Source organism: Herpailurus yagouaroundi, unplaced genomic scaffold, assembly GCF_014898765.1.
Source record: "Herpailurus yagouaroundi ecotype Mexico unplaced genomic scaffold, PumYag 159, whole genome shotgun sequence".
Classification (NCBI taxonomy): Eukaryota; Metazoa; Chordata; class Mammalia; order Carnivora; family Felidae; genus Herpailurus; species Herpailurus yagouaroundi.
The window spans coordinates 57,712,631-57,729,933 of record NW_024412400.1 but is presented as its reverse complement, the minus strand read 5'-3'; the positions used below and the strand labels follow the sequence as shown (position 1 = coordinate 57,729,933).

General features: G+C 33.8%; 1 long non-coding RNA gene across 1 annotated transcript in view; it reads left to right on the top strand.

Moving 5' to 3' along the window:
* LOC121033350 (uncharacterized) overlaps positions 1-4,702 on the top strand; it is a 9,178-nt gene extending 4,476 nt beyond the window's left edge. Inside the window, exons 2-3 of the long non-coding RNA XR_005791848.1 lie at positions 2,761-2,950; positions 4,610-4,702. This is a non-coding gene — a long non-coding RNA (uncharacterized LOC121033350). The remainder of the gene's footprint in view (positions 1-2,760; positions 2,951-4,609) is intronic.
* Positions 4,703-17,303: the final 12,601 nt, after the last annotated feature.

Below are 17,303 nucleotides of genomic sequence, written 5' to 3'. Positions count from 1 at the left end.
AAAAAAAATATTGCCAACAAGGTTTTTCAAAATATCCTCTTAGAACTTCATTTTTAGCATGACTTGTAGTGATATCCTTTAAAAACATATTGACAATATGGGTTTTCTCTATTTCCTCTCTCTCTCTCTCTCTCTCTCTCTCTCTCTCTCTCTCTCTCTGTCTAAATCAGTTCTGCTAGGTCTTTATCAAGACCTATTTAGTGTTTTCAAAGAACCAAGCTTGATTTTCTTCATTCTCTTTATTGTACTTTCTCCCTATTTCATTTATTTCTGCTTTTACCATGTAATTTTGCTATTTTCTCAGATTTTTTTGGCCCTAAAATGTCTTTATTATGCTTTCATTTTGAATTATATTCTCACCAGGTATTTGAGTTTTCTTCTCCGGTCCCTGCCCTTGCCTTCTCAGTTCTTTGTTCTCTTGGTAGTTCTCTGATATCTCTAAGATGTTCTTTTCTCTGTATTTATCCTGCCTGAATTGTGCTTCTTGTATATGTGGCTTGATGTTTTAATTGATCTGGGAAACTTTGATCTACTATCTCTTCATATATTGCTTTTGTATCTTTTTGCATTTTCTTTTCTTCTGGATCTCCAATAAAATTATGTGAGATATTTTAGGATGAAATAATATTCTATTGTAGAAAGGGTCCTATCTGTAACCTGCTGCTTTCCCCGTTTCTTTCCCTCTGTGTAATATATTCTAGTGATGTGATTTTAGTTTACTAATCTTCTCCCCTTCCATGTCTAATGTGTTGTTAACTGATCTTTTGAATTCTCGATTTATTATTGTATTTTTCAGTTCTACCATTTCATTTGATTTTTAAAATTTTTTTTAATGTTTATTTATTTTTGATACAGAGAGAGACAGAGCATAAACGGGCGAGGGGCAGAGAGAGAGGGAGACACAGAATCGGAAACAGGCTCCAGGCTCTGAGCCATCAGCCCAGAGCCCGACGCGGGGCTCGAACTCATGGACCGCGAGATCGTGACCTGAGCTGAAGTCGGACGCTTAACGGACTGAGCCACCCAGGCGCCCCTCTATTTGATTTTTTAAATTCTACATTCTTCTCTTAAAATTCTCTGTGTTGTTTTCAATTTGTCAATAACAGCAATATATGAATCGCTTAAGGGATTAATGTCCTTTCTTCCCCCCATCTTTCAATTTAGGTAATTTGGTTATGTTTTCCATTATCCTAAGGATTTTTTTTTTTTATTAAATGCTGGATATATTATTTGAAAATTTATAGAGATTAGTTGAGGATTCTGCAAGGAAGATTTACTTTTGCTGCTGGAAGGTAATTAGGACAGTTATTGGGCATTTAGAAAGCCAGGCTATAGTAGTGAATTTATAGAAAGACTCTGGTAAATCTAAGTTATGACAGGACATCACTGGATAACGTGGTGTCTATTGTTCTCTAACATCTTCCTGGTTAGTGTTATCTAACACCTTCCCCGTGGTGAAACTGCTAGTATTAGACTGATTAAGGACAGCGTGTCATCCCTTTTGGGAAAAATGAGCAAAGTCACATAACCACACCTGGGAGCTCTTGTCTGCAAAATCCTACACTATAATATCTGAATAAGAATTTCGAAAAAGAGGATGGGAATCTAAAATTTACTAAAGAATGACTTCTATTCACTACCTCAGTTATTGAGAACATATGGTACATAGAAAAAATAATTTCTGTTGTTACAGAATAGAAAATAATACTGTAAATTTTATTGATGTATAGTGTGTCAAACATTAGTATCGCTGCATATCTATGTGGTGTTATAAAGGTCTGTAACCTTATTGACAGAGTTAAATGAAAACCAAACATATGTTTGGTTGTTTGAAAATAATTGCCTTATATATTTTGTCCAGAGTATGTAATTGTTACAAGAAGATGGATTACTATAGATACGGGTTACTCTGTCTTTACTGGAACCATTTTACCAATATTCTTAAAAGACATTTTCACAAAATATCAAAAGTAAGAGCACAGTCTTGAAAACATGCTAAGTTCCTCCCCCTCTCTTTGTTATTATTGAGAAATTAGGTATCAATCTAATTGGAATCATTTGTAAATAGTCTATTCTTCCTTTTGTCTTCACTTTTAAGGGATTCTCTTTGGTTTTTGTGTTATTCATTTTCACTATTACATGTCTATCTTTTTTTTTGTCTTCTTAGAACTGAGATATTTTTTCAGAAATTCTGGAAAAAATCTCAATTAATATTGCTTAGACTATTTTCTCTTTCATATATTTCCATGACATCCCTCTGAAATCTAAAAAAAAAATGAAAGTTATATCTTTTTATTCTGATTGCTACGTCTCACTCTTTCACATTTCCTATGTCTTTGTTTATCTGATTTGAATTCTGGTGAATTAATTCATATCTAATATAAAATTGCTCTTCAGTTTGCTCTAATGTGTGGTTTAACTAATTCACTAAATTTTTAATTTTTTTTTAATTTTTATGTTCTAAAATTTCTAACCTTTAAAAACTTCTTAGTCATTTTTATCAACTTTATATTTCTCATACATTCAGTTTTGTTATTTCTTTCTTGTAACAAATGATATAGCACTTTTGTGTATCCTAGTTCCAATACTGTAAATATTTTTAGCTCTTTTTCTGCTCACAATTGTCTATTTTGGCTTAGTCTCATGATGCTTCCTTCTTTGTGTTGTTATGACTTTTCATTGAGTTATTAATTCATGGAAATGTTTACAGCTGAGTTGAAATTTTACCACTTCAAAAGTGTTTACCTTTGCCTCTGCCAGACAAATGGAAACAGAAACTACTCTAGATCATAGTAAATCAAAACTGTGAGAATTCCCCATCCCACCACCTTGTATGAAGGCCAGCTTATGATCATAGATTCTTAGTGGAGACTTATCCCCCTCAAGCCAGTATTAAGGCCAAGGTAAGCAAGTCGCTGGCTGATGCCTTCTTTTCACCTGTAAAATTAAGGTATATCTTTTTTGGAGTTTCTAATTTATTCTGGGATGTTCTATGAGCCTTCTTACCTGGGCTAGATACAAGACTTATTATTACATGTCACCTGTGAATCTATTAATTCCGTATGATGAAGATTCATCTACATAGTCAGGGCAAAATAGGTAAAATGGGAATTTTACTAATTCCCAAGCCTTCCACTTTCATCTCATTTTGGCTTTTTTTTTTCTGGGTGTATCAGTGATTAAAAATTTGTTTTTAGATCCATCCTGCATTAAATTTTAATTGGCAGATCTGTTCTGAGCATCCAGTATCCCATACAATGAGAAATAAAAAATCATATTCTTTTCAATCCCTTTTGTTTCACACACATGAATGTATGTTTCATACATACATACTTATACATACATATATACACACACATACTCACAACTTATTTTTACTAAGTCATATGGAGTAAGTATAATAACACATTGTTTTCCATTACAATTTACAGATACATATCAAAAGTAAGTACATAAGAATATGAATGATGAATAATACATCAGGGAAAACAAGTAATTTGATTGCTATTTCAACATTTCAAAGGAGCTAGCATGTCCAACATGCTATTAGAAATATAAACACCATATTCAAACCATAAAGCACAAGCTGTTTTGTACTATGCTGAATATTTATTAAATCTTGAACCAAATAGTCTTCACTCTGTGTATCAATAGAATGAAACTCGATATGTTTTTATAATACCCAGCAGACTTCCCTATATGGAAAAGTTTATGTCCTCATAATCATATAACTACAAAAGAAAAGTAAATTAGACCCAACAGAAAGCTCATGAAAGAAGTGATTATTTTGATAAAAGTGTGTCCACATGGAATAGAGATGAATATCTAGACCAATAACTATAGAAACTATTCATCCTATTATGCAAATATTAAATGTGAACAGCTGGTGGAGTGATGAAATTGCCATGCTTGATACTTAATAGTCAACTTGTTATATAAACACCTTTCTTAATGTGGGAAAGTAATTTCCTTAAATCAAATGCTTCAATCAACCTTCATAAGATTATGTCATATTTCTACAAGCAAAGAGATTATTGTTTTCCTCCATTCCCTATTTAGACAAAAAGATAATTAAACCTGCTCCCATAAATATATTTTTTTAAAGTTTTCTAGTCATTGTGAAAAGCATGGTATTATACCAATAGTTAGAAAATATAACATCGATAACAGGCTTTTTAAAAATATATAATATTTTAATTTTAGAGGCACAAAAACAACATTAATGCAATTAAAAACATGACATTTGATAGAAATTTGTAAAAAGGGAAAAAAAGGGGCTAATTGTCACGTGTTGATTGCCTATAAAGTCCTAGGCTCTGTGGTAGAGATTTTTTTTTTTAATTTTTTTTTAACGTTTATTTATTTTTGAGACAGAGAGAGACAGAGTATGAATGGGGGAGGGTCAGAGAGAGAGGGAGACACAGAATCCGAAACAGGCTCCAGGCTCTGAGCTGTCAGCACAGAGCCCGACGCGGGGCTCGAACTCACAGACCGCACGGACCGCGAGATCATGACCTGAGCCGAAGTCGGACGCTTAACCGACTGAGCCACCCAGGCGCCCCTGTGGTAGAGATTTTAAATACATAACCTAATTGAACTCTCTCAACAGCACTGGAAGTATACATATGAAGACAGCCAGCCTCAAAATATAAATGGCCTGCACAAAGATATACAGCTACAGAATGCCATGCACAAGTTGCCAGCTGTAATCTGTCAACAAAGTCTTCAATCCTGATTGTTTCATCAATTGAATGATGAATTTGTTTTCCAATGGCATTAAAATCAAGTTACGATAAAAGTGTACTTTTAAGACATGTAACATTTATTTTAGGGTGATGACAGAAATAGTCAAATACATAAGTGATGTATCCAAATAAAATAGAGGAATTAAGCCATGTGATTTTTCAGTAAATAGATCACAATTTGACTCTTGCCATGTTCCAAAAATAGCAATTTTTATATGCACTTATACTTAACAGTTGCAGTGCTGGTGTCAAGATTAATGATATTCTTGGTGACATTCCCTAACATGAGTAAAAACCAGAATTGGTTTCAATAGATGCATTTTGATTTAAATGGAAAAGTGAAAACCTGAGAATGCAGATTCAAGGTGGTGAAATACACTGTTTTTCTTCATTATTTTGGTAAATAACAATGAAGAATTTGAGAAGGCAAAATGAAGAGGAAAAACGGAAATGAGGCAAGAGGAGCTAGATGGAGTGGGAAAAGCACAAAGAGGAAGAGAAGAGGTCAGAGAAGTAGCGAAGCCTAGCTAACGTCAGTCACTTAGATCGACATAAAGCCTTTCAGTTTTATTCTGGAAAAAGACAGAATTAAGAGTGGAATTTGATCAAATCAGTGACAAATCCTGTCTTCTTTTCAAAGGAACACTCTGAATATTGTAGCATGAATAGACTGTGAGCATAAATAGCAGATAAATGGCAGCAAAAACATTTAGGAAGCTTTTACAATAATCGAGGCTAGAGAAAAACTAATAGACATGGAGTTGATCTATATCAGAAATAGATGGATTCTGAACACACTTTGAAAGTAGAGGTAACAGGATTTGTTGATGGATTCCAAGCCTGAGATTTAAAAAAAAGAATATCAAAGATGACTTCGAAGATTTTGGTCTGAGCAAATTGGTGATAATTTTATAAAGAAGGAGATAAACAAGAAAAAAGTAATTAGATCACTCAAACAGTCTATATATTAGTCATATTAGTCAAATATAGTCATATTTTACATATTCTTCATACAGTCATAGTCCAGTTAGAAGGCAAAGTAAAAATTGGCAAGATCTTGAAAAAAACTTGAAGCTAAAAAAAAGACATTTTTGACCTAACAGGTATAAAATACCTCATTTGACAAGAATAATAATATAATATTAGTGTATTATTTGACAAATAGATATATAATACATATTTACATACATATGCATGCTAATGTATATGATCTATACCACTTATGAAACTATAGATAGAATACTGAAGGATTAATTATGGTTATAAAAGAGACTTTGCATTTTGCTCAATTTATTGTGTTTGAAATGATGCATCACAATATGTTAACTTTAGTAATAAATAAAGGTAGAGGGATGGAGTTTAAGAGGAATAAGAGAGTATGATGTGAAAAAAAAATGGATCAAGGGCCTAAATGAAAGTGAAAACTGTAAGATATGAAACTGAAAACAAATAACAAAAAAATAGATAAATTGGACTCAGTCAAAATTAAAAACTTTTATGTCTCAACAGATATGATCAAGAAAATGAAAAGACAATCCACAGACTGGGAGAAAAAAATTCTTACAACTCAACAATGAAAATATGAATAACCCAATTAATAGATGGTTAAATTATTTGAATAGATATTTCTCCAAAGAAGATATACACATAACCAATAAGCACATGAAAATATACTCAATATCATTAGTCATTAGGGTAATGAACATCAAAATCACAATGAGGTACCACTTCATGCCCATTGGCATCGCTTTATTAAAAAAGGCAATATCAAGTGTTAATGACAATAGGGAGAAATTGGAACACTCATAATTTGCTAGTTAGGGTTTAAAATGGTACCACTCACTTTAGAAAACAGCTTGGCAATTCTTCAAATAGTTAAATGTAGAATTACCATATGACCTAGCAATTCTACTTCTAAGAATATATGCAAAAAAAAATTGAAAGCTTATGCGTGCACTAAGTACACGAATGTTCAAAGCAGAATTTTTTATGATAGCCAAAAAGTGGGAAAACACAGATGACCATAAGTGATGAACAAAGAAACACAAAGTCATATATCCCTGTAACAGAACATTATTCAGCCATCAAAGCAATGGAGTACTGTTATGTGTTACAAAATAGATGAAGCTTTAAAAGAAGTGTGAAAGAAGCCAGACACAAAAGGCCACACACATTTACAATTTTATTTATATTAAATTTTCAGAATAAACAAATCTAGAGAGAAATAAAGTAAGTTAGCGGTTCCATTGGTTGTGGGTGTAGGAAATACAGAGGCTAATGGATACATGGTTTCTTTTTGGGATGATGAAAATCTTCTGAAATTATTTAGTAGTGTTGATTGTACAATTCTGTGACTATACTGAAAACAATTAAATTTTGCACTTTGGAATGGTGAATTTTATGGCATGTGAATTATATCTCCATAAAAAAGAAAATAAAGAAAATAAAAGAAGAAAATTAAAATCCATCATTTTAAATTTTGAAGTTTATGGCTCATTTTACATCTCCAAAATCTAAAAATTAATGAAGAAATAATGTATAAACTTACATCAAAGAATAGGAAAGAGGCAATTTTATAATTAAATAGTGGATATAACCAATAATTCTGCATTGAAAACTCACGTATTCTTACTGTATGGCTCTGAGGAATTCTTTAATTTCTCTGGTTTACAGTTTGAGCATCAGAGATATGACACAATGCCTTACTCACATGATGGCTAAAAATACTGAAAAATCAGGCATGAGAAAGTTCTTCAGAAAGGTACTCACATGATGACTATAAACACTGAAAATTCAGGTGTGAAAAAGCTCTTCAGAAAGGTATTTTGTTTTATTATGGTTGATATGGGTTTACAGCTCATTTCAACACATAACATATAACATGATCAGACTCTGCCAGCATAGCCACTCCTTGAGTCAAACCTTAAGTGCCTCTAAGTTTTCTTTACAATTCAAAATTCCCATACTTCTTTAGGAGGACTAACAATAAAAGTTGAAGCACTTCACTTGAGTTTTAAAGATCACAAGTAGCTGGAGTTAGCCATCTCCTGGTTTTCATCCTGGGCACATTATTACAACATGGTATTTTCACACTTCTAGATGTCTACTGGTAAATGGACACCACATCCTGTTTTAATATTTTCCTCAACACTAAAGGGAATACAAATTATATTCTCCTAAAAAAGTTCTTGCCATGTTTCTCCCTAATCACTGGAACACCAGAGTGGGCCTGTAGATATCTCAGCTTAACAAACATGTAGCCATCATGCCAGTTTTTCTTTCTGGAACGTACTATCAGACTCTTGGGAGTTTTCTTAGAGCCTCATTATTGTTCCATTCTTGTTCCATTCTCTGATTAATTTACTTTGATAAATGGAGGTATTGGAGAAGCTAGGATGATGCTACTTGGGGGAAACTTGACTTTAACTCCCCAAAAGTCATGAATGGAGTATCTGGCCCAAATAATTGAAATCTCTCTTTTAACCTGGATATTTAGCTCCTCTTTTCTATTAGCTATGAGCCATAACCAGCAGTCAAAATCCTTTACATTATTATTGCAACTATTAATATATATATATATATATATATGTATATGTATTATACAACATAATTTTTAATATATTATAAACCTAATATGTACATTTATAGTTATACAATTAAATTATTATTTCCCATACTGGCATACTGTTTTTCTTCTATATGTACTAAGTGGTATATTGACTTAACAACTGATAAGTCTGTTAGATCAACAAGAATTTGTTGATATAAAATATTTCCCACTTCAAAAAAAGAAGTGTTATTAATAAGCTTAGTTACTTGAACAAGCAGTTGGTGACAACCCACTTTCCACCACAGAAGTATGTGGATGTGTACTCCTAACGCACCTAGGAAAACATCATGTAGAGAACTAAATGTGGGACATATTTTGGTTAGGAAGTATTAAGAATTATTTTTTTTTTTATACAAGGACTCTATGACAGAAATAAAAGAAAACTGACATTGATAAAAGAAAGTACTTTTTTTTTTTTAATAAATATTTTTTTTTAATTTTTTTTTTCAATGTTTATTTGTTTTTGGGACGGAGAGACAGAGCATGAACGGGGGAGGGTCAGAGAGAGAGGGAGACACAGAATCGGAAACAGGCTCCAGGCTCTGAGCCATCAGCCCAGAGCCTGATGCGGGGCTCGAACTCACGGACCGCGAGATCGTGACCTGGCTAAAGTAGGACGCTTAACCAACTGCGCCACCCAGGCGCCCCAAGAAAGTACTTTTTTTTTTTTTTTTAATTACAAAAATTTTTTTTTTTCAACGTTTATTTATTTTTGGGACAGAGAGAGTCAGAGCACGAACGGGGGAGGGGCAGAGAGAGAGGGAGACACAGAATCGGAAACAGGCTCCAGGCTCTGAGCCATCAGTCCAGAGCCTGACGCGAGGCTCGAACTCACGGACCGCGAGATCATGACCTGGCTGAAGTCGGACGCTTAACCGACTGCGCCATCCAGGCGCCCAAGAAAGTACTTTTTAAAGCAATATCCAGGTTCTTGAATATGATTACTTTTGAAATATGTTTTTCCCAGATCAAACTTAATAGCTCTAAAATTAAATAAAATTTAATACATTTACATGTGAGATATACCTAAATGTTAAAAAAAAGCAGAAAAATTCAAAAATCATTCATTGAATATCAAACATATGGTCACTTGAGAATCTTCCTTTTTGTTGCTGAACCAATACAGCAGAACTGCATTTTAGAACTGAGCCAGCAATTACTGATAATGTTTCTTAATATTAATTACAGATATTCAATTACTGTAAATATCTATAAACCACATATACTTATAATTTATTATTATATGTAATATATATTACATATATACTTATATCTATTTTACATTATAGTACATTACATTATATATTTATGTATAAATATATAAATTATATTATAGGGGCGCCTGGGTGGCGCAGTCGGTTAAGCGTCCGACTTCAGCCAGGTCACGATCTCACGGTCCGTCAGTTCGAGCCCCGCGTCAGGCTCTGGGCTGATGGCTCAGAGCCTGGAGCCTGTTTCCGGTTCTGTGTCTCCCTCTCTCTCTGCCCCTCCCCCGTTCATGCTCTGTCTCTCTCTGTCCCAAAAATAAATAAACGTTCAAAAAAAAAAAAAAGAAAATTTAAAAAAAATAAAAAATAAAAAATAAATTATATTATATACTTATATTTTGCATATAGATACATTTATATTTATATAATATATATACTTCTTTGGTTGTTACTCAGAAGACAGAAGATTGAACACATCCTTTTAGAAATGTGTGCATGCAACCACAGGGAGGGGTAGAGAGAGGGAGAGAAAGAATCCCAAGCAGGCTCCATACTCTCGCTCTGCTGAGAGCATGATGTCTGACACAGGGCTCAACCTCAAGAATCTTGAAATCATGACTTGAACCAAAATCAAGAGTCAGATGCTTAACCAACTGAGGCACCCAGCCACCCTTTAGAAGTAAACTGCCTTCAAGTCTCCTGTTGACTTTGGACCTAAAATTTGAATTCCCCTTTTTTATATTTATAAACACATGTACACACATACAAATAAACCACATGACTTTGGATAGAATATTTTATTTTGAATTCCTAAATAGTTTACATGTGATATTATTTGAAAAAAGGAAAATGCACTATGATTTCACAGAAAGTAACTGACTTATCTTGTAAATATTATGAAGTATCCAGAAAGTTATACTGATCACTATCCAAATTACTATTTATCATAATATACGATGGGCAGATAAATCATAACTGTCTTTGTTTTTAATTTTTTTTAAGTTTGTTTATTTATTTTGAGGGTGAGAGAGACAGCATGAGCAGGGGAGGGTCAGAGAGAAAGGATGCCAAGCAGGTTCCATGCTGTCAGCACAGAGCCTGATACAGGGCTCCATCTCACGAACCTCAAGATCATGTCCTGAGTCGAAATCAAGAGTTGGACATTTAACCCTCTGAGCCACCCAGGCACCCTTCATAACTCTTTTTAATGTTATAATAGTTTTTAAAGAATTCCTTTTACTATAGCATGTTTGAGTTAATTATTTAAGACAGTATTTATTTATTTTTTAAAGTTTACTTTTTGAGAGAGAGAGAGAGAGAGAGAGAGAGCGAGCGAGCAAGCAGGGGAGGGGCAGAGAGAGAGGGAGAGAAAGAAAATCCCAAGCAGGCTCTGCACTGTCAGAGGGGGGCCCAGTGTGGGGCTTGAACTCAGGAACCATGAGATCATGACCTGAGCCAAAATCAAGAGTCAGACACTTAACTGACTGAGTCACCCAGGCACCCCAACAGATAGTATTTATAATAGATACTATATACATAAAAAAAAATAGATAACAGAGGTCACATCTTTTCAGGTAAATACTGAAAAGTCCTTTCAACAGTGTATATAAAACTCATATCATGAAATAACTGGTATTTTTAACAATTTAAATGCCGTTAAGAAGCATCAAATGTTATTAACCTAACAATATTAACCTACAATATTTTCATGCTAAAACTGTATACAAAATAAAGTTATTCTATAACATAAATTTGTAGCTAATTGTGACTATAAATTAATATACTTAGAGCATATGTATATATGTCTGAATTAAATGTAGACCTAACTCTTTTTAAGAACAACACATAGGGATTTTCAAATTGAAAAAAAAATGAAGTGTCTCTACAGAAATTATTTTACTTGGATTCAGTAACATTACACTTAAATTATTTTGAAAAGTTTGCATCTTGGCAAAAGTAAATCCTGAACTTCAACTACAGCTACAATTCATATGGGGTAAGGGTTGTGACAGTTCTAGGAGAATGAAATAAAGTTAGGTGAAGATTGATTACAGCACAAGCAAGAATTAAGGTATGGGCAGGTCAAGGAGAGAATGATTGCTGATTATGCATAAGCCTAACAGCATCTTAAGAATATAGACAAAATGTATTAAGAAAACAAGTTTTAGCTCAAGAATGACTAATATTTTTAGCCTTGGGAGTAAAGCTAATGTCTGAGTTAAAGAGACAGATTGTTAGTGCAGTTGTCAGCATAGTCATCCAGCTGGAATTGTTTTTTCTCCCTTGTTTTTCAGTTTTTCTATTAAAATAATTCTCTCTGTTGAACAAAATGAAAAGTAACATGCAATTAACATGAATATGCTCCCAGATTATCTTTTGGCATTAGAGTTGTCTCTGACATTTAAGCAAATCACCTAATTAGTCTCGGTCTACATTCATGAATGTGTGAAGCAGATTTTAAAGATTTTATATTCTCGATAACAAAATTGGTAAATTTTAATGTGTTTAATGTTAAAATAGTGTTTCATAGGATATAATCTTTATAAAATGTTTAAGTTAATGATTTAACTATTTTATTATTATTATTATTATTATCATCATCATCATTATTTTAATTTAAAGAATGTGGTCTGTTGAAGGCCTTGGAGTGTTATGCTTGCCAGCAGAGTAGCTAGAAAGGCTTGTGGGGTGTGGAAACCAGTCAGAACTAAGCTGAAGGTTTTTTCTCTTTTTTTAAAGTAAGTTCTACAGCCAAAGTGAGGCTCAAATTCATGACCCCAAGATCAAGAGTTGAATGTTCTACTGAGCCAGCCAGACACCCCCCCATGCCCCCCCTTTTTTTCTTTGGTTGATCAGCCGTGCTTATTGCAGCATTAGCAAATAATGTAATGTATATACATTAGCTACATACATTTATTAACTATTTTATAAAAGAATAAACGAATGGGGCAGAACTATCTTAAAGACCCAGAAACTGGATTTTAAAAAATGGTTGAATTTTAAGCACAAACTAGTTGACAAAAGGTTGTTTGATTTTTTTCAAAACACTGTGCCTACTTTACATAATGGCATATAATTGAACTTTATATTTAATGTCATCTGTTAAATTTTAGCATACAACCCACCCATACATACACATGGTGCAAATACAGAAATCTCTTTCATAATGAAAATTTGTGATATGAAATTCTACGGTGAGGATTCTTACTATTTTATGCTATTTATCACTTTTAAGGAATGCTAACTGAAATATGCAAATTTTGAGTCATTCTGTTTGAGATCAATTACCCAAAAGCAGTTTGGAATTTATGAAGAGGGATGCATATAGTGGAAAACTCAGCCAGACAAGAAGTTTTTGTAGGTTTGCCTTTGAAAAATAAAAGAAAAGTAATGTGAAATAAGCCAAAGCCTTAAAACTCTCCACTGTCAGAGTCAGGAATCAGGGTGCAGGAGCCCAGTGAGCATTTCTGCTAAGGGCTAGTTTCTAACAGGGGTGGAATTAACACTAGTTGATTCCATGCTTGGGAAGGATAATAAAAAATATTTACACAGCAATGTATAAGACTGAAACTTAATGCATGCCATTAAAAAAAAGTCTTTTAGAAGGTCTGTGATTCTGGAGATGAATGCAGAATGTGACAAAGTAATCTAACTGTATTCAAATGTATAAAGAAGTCTCACTGAAGGGGACAGGGAAACAAGATGCTGAACTAAGTAACTTTGGAAATGAGTGGAGTGTGTAAGACTAAAGGCAAAAGAAATTGCATATAAGTACTGTACTGTAGTTGGTTAATATTTCTCATGAGAGTACAAGTTAAAGATTCTGAAATCACTATACGTATATTTTGGAACTGAACGATAAAATAAATGAATGGCAGATGGTAGGAGCCAATTTTCTCATAATTAAAGTGGAGAATTATATACCAGTAAGGGGAAGAAGATAGAAAGATCCATGTGATTATGGAATAAATCTGGAAATATCAGTTTATTTAGTATAATATAGATATAGCTGATAAAACACAGGGATTTTTATAGATTTGCATATACCAATATACATTGGTTGATATATACACAGGTATTTTCCTTCTCTGTCACCTCAGAGAGCTTACATGAACTCACAGTATCAAAGAGCACATCTAGCACCCAGATCTTGGTTTCTAATACCATTTTTCCAAAGAAAGATATCAGGGCTCCTTGGCAAGAGGACTGATTCCATGTTTGAGCAAGAGATAGACACAAGCCTGGAGCATTTTGTAGGGAAGGAAAGTCAAGTCCTCAAACAAACAATCAAATAAACACAAAAAACAAAACCCAAAAACCTAAAACCAAAAAAACAACAACATAAAGCTGTCAAAACCCAAAAAACAAAAAAAAAAATCCAACCCTACAATTATGGAGATGTCAAAGGGATTCAAGAGACAGCTGAAAAAGCTCCCAACGTCAGCAAGAGAATAATTCCATTAGCATATATTAATATGAATATTTAAATAAATGAATAAATAGAAAAAAATACTATGCCACATAATTAAAAAGAATTTATATACATATTCCACCCTCAAAGAGCTAGAGCGTAACTCCCCCCTCAAGTGTGGGCTGCGCATAATATCCCTCCAAAGAGTTGAGTACACACAAGGTGAACAACAGACTAACCTTACAATACCCAAACTGAAAAATGCCACCTGAGCCAAGTGGTCAAGGTTAACAATGGCAGTAATGTCATTTTGATAATATATATTATTTTTTCTATATTTATTTATTTTTGAGAGAGAGAGGCAGAGCATAAGCGGGGGAGGATTTGAGAGAGAGAGGGAGACCCAGAATCTGAAGCAGGCTCCAGGCTCTGAGCTGTCAGTATATAGCCCAATGTGGGTCCCAAACCCATGAACTTTGAGATCATGACATGAGCTGCACTTGGATGCTTTAACCGACTGAACAACCCAGGCGCCCCAATAATATATATTCTTAATATGATGCGACAAGAGATGCACTTGGCTTCTGTGGTCTTCCTGTCTAAAACACAAACTCAGGCAAATCATTGGAAAAGGATCAGGCAAATGTCAACTGAGGGATATTCCACAAAACACCTGAGCATTACTCCTCAAAACTGTCGAAGTTATGAATAACAAGATATTTCTGAGAAATTGCCAAAGCCAGAAAGAGCCTTAGGAGACATGATAATGTAATGTATCCTGAATGTGATGCTACAACAGAAAAAAATTAAAACTAAGGGAATTTGAATAAAATGTGGATTTTGATTAATCATAATGTATCAATATTGGTTCATTAATTGTGAGAAATATATCTTACCACAGTATTGATGTTAATAATATAGGAAAACTGTGTGGGAATAGAGGAACTTCTCTGTACTATCCTCACAATTTTCCTATAAATCTTAAACAATTCTAAAAGAAAAGAAATATTTTAAAGTATATCAGAGAGAGGTGGGGGTGGAGAATAATGACATTGATGTTCTCAATAACATAAATATTATATGAGAGGACTATTTATTGGGCAAAGCAATTCTAGATATCTCCCCTCTTACATTTCATAGAACCCTGATATTGGGCAGGAGCATATACACACACGTTTCTGTTGCAAGGAACATGGTTAACTAAAATATTCATGACACCAGTTACTTGAAATTGAATTAAAACTCATCTCTTTACCACCAAAAGTAAAATGAAACAATATGAAAAGACACCCCCCCCCCAAATAGTACTTTAAAAGCTTGGAAGAGCTCTCTGCACTATTTTTTTTTTCACTGTAAATTTGTTCATGTTTTCTTAATGGAATGATGACTATTTTGCCATTCACTTCGACAATGAATCTAGAAAGAAAAAAAGGAGCATTGTGGGTATTATATTCTGTGAAGTTAAAGACAAATACCACAGTGGTGACTTATAATCATACGTAATAACAAAGAAGTAAAATCTGAGTTTAGGTGAAGATGAGGACTTGGGGGGCATGTCATACATAGCCAGGGATGAGCGTCCTGTGGGTTTATAGTAGATTCTAAGTTAAGTAGGACCTAAGCGTATCATGGACACTTCTTGTTATTGCTATCATGCGATTTTCTGCTTGTAATGCTCAAATAAACATGGAGAATATATTCATTCTGAGCTTCTTGCAAAAGAACATAATAACTGCTTATTTCTACTTGTAGAAAAAAGATTCTTTGTGTCCGGTGATGTTGTTCTTTCCATCCATCTGATTAGCCAATTCAACATCAGTGAACAATGTAGAGACATCTATCTCAGGCAGAACTAATCCTTCAATTTATTTTTAAAGCATGTGGAACCTACTTCACAGCAACTCATACATTTTGCTTGCAAAAACTTTCTTCCCAAAGATGACCAGGGAGGTTATACAGTAGAGTACTAAGTAGTATATTCTAGCCAAGTAAATTACTTTCTTTCCCTGAAACAAACATGCCATTTAGTCTTCCTATCACTGTATGTTCCTATTTCCAAAACCTTAATTTATCTTGCTTATATTACAATTTATATTTGAGAGCCATTGTAAGTCACAGGTAATACAGGGCTAGCTGAAGTCAAAAATCATAACTAAAGTACTTTTCTCCTTATTTTCAGATTTCAGGCTGAATCTTATCTTTATTTCTGCTAAACAAGTTTACGACCTCACATTAATGACTAGTCAGTGTGCACAAAGCTAATTTTGACATAGGTCCTTTTTTATTTCAGTAATTAAAGTCATTTAAAAGTTTTAATTAGAAAGTGCACTTTATGGCCTGTAATAGAGAAAGGAAGGTGCCGCTCTGAGAGAGATTCTTTTCTACAGTGTTCCTACTGTGTCAGAAAATTACAGTATGTCCATCTTTTAATTTGGCTCAGTAATAATGGATTTCCACCTACACATATAATGTTTTCCCATTTTTTTTAAAAGCTTACTGCTTCAGTGGAAATATGCGATATGCTGCTGTGATAGTGTTTTGCTATAAAATAGTATTACGTTGGTATAAAGAAGCCCAGGAAATGTTAGAACAGGAGGAGGCCAGGAAGCTGTCCGCAGTTCTACTGTAGTTAAGGTAGAGTCAGAATTGTGTGGTGCAGGGTTTTCTCTTAACTTCAGCAGTTGGCTAATTACTTTTTGAGATCTGTTTACTCTAGTTTTTCTGAATGGGCAATTTAGTTTTCTATTAACTACTTGGAAAACTACATTGCTTAATTTTTTTTTTAAATTTCTGTCTTTTCCTGAATGTCAGACTCTTAACTCTTCTTTGGAGCACCTTAAAAACAATTTACATATTGGGGAACAGAGAAGAAGAGAGAAACAAATAAACAGGAAAAGTATTCCACCACTTGAGACAAAATTGCAAAACTGAGATAGTAATCTTAATAGTATCTCATTGTCTTCACCCCCTCTAAGTATTCTTAGATATTTCTCATAGACATGTATTTGTCATACTCTTTGTGAAGGCCCTGGACAAAAATTTAAATCATTTAAATTGTATAAATCCTGGGGTACCTGGGTGGCTTAGTCCGGTAAGCATCTGACTTCAGTTCAGGTCATGATCTCACCATTCATGAGTTTAAGCCCCACACTGGGCTCTGCACTGACAGATTAGAGCCTGGAGCCTGCTTTGGATTCTGTGTCTCCCGCTGTCTCTGCCCCTTTCCCCTCCTCTCTCTCTCTCTCTCTCTGTCTCTCTCTCTCTCTCTGTCTCTCTCTCTCAAAAATAAATATTAAAAAAATAAAGAAATTGTGTAAATCCTTTGACTC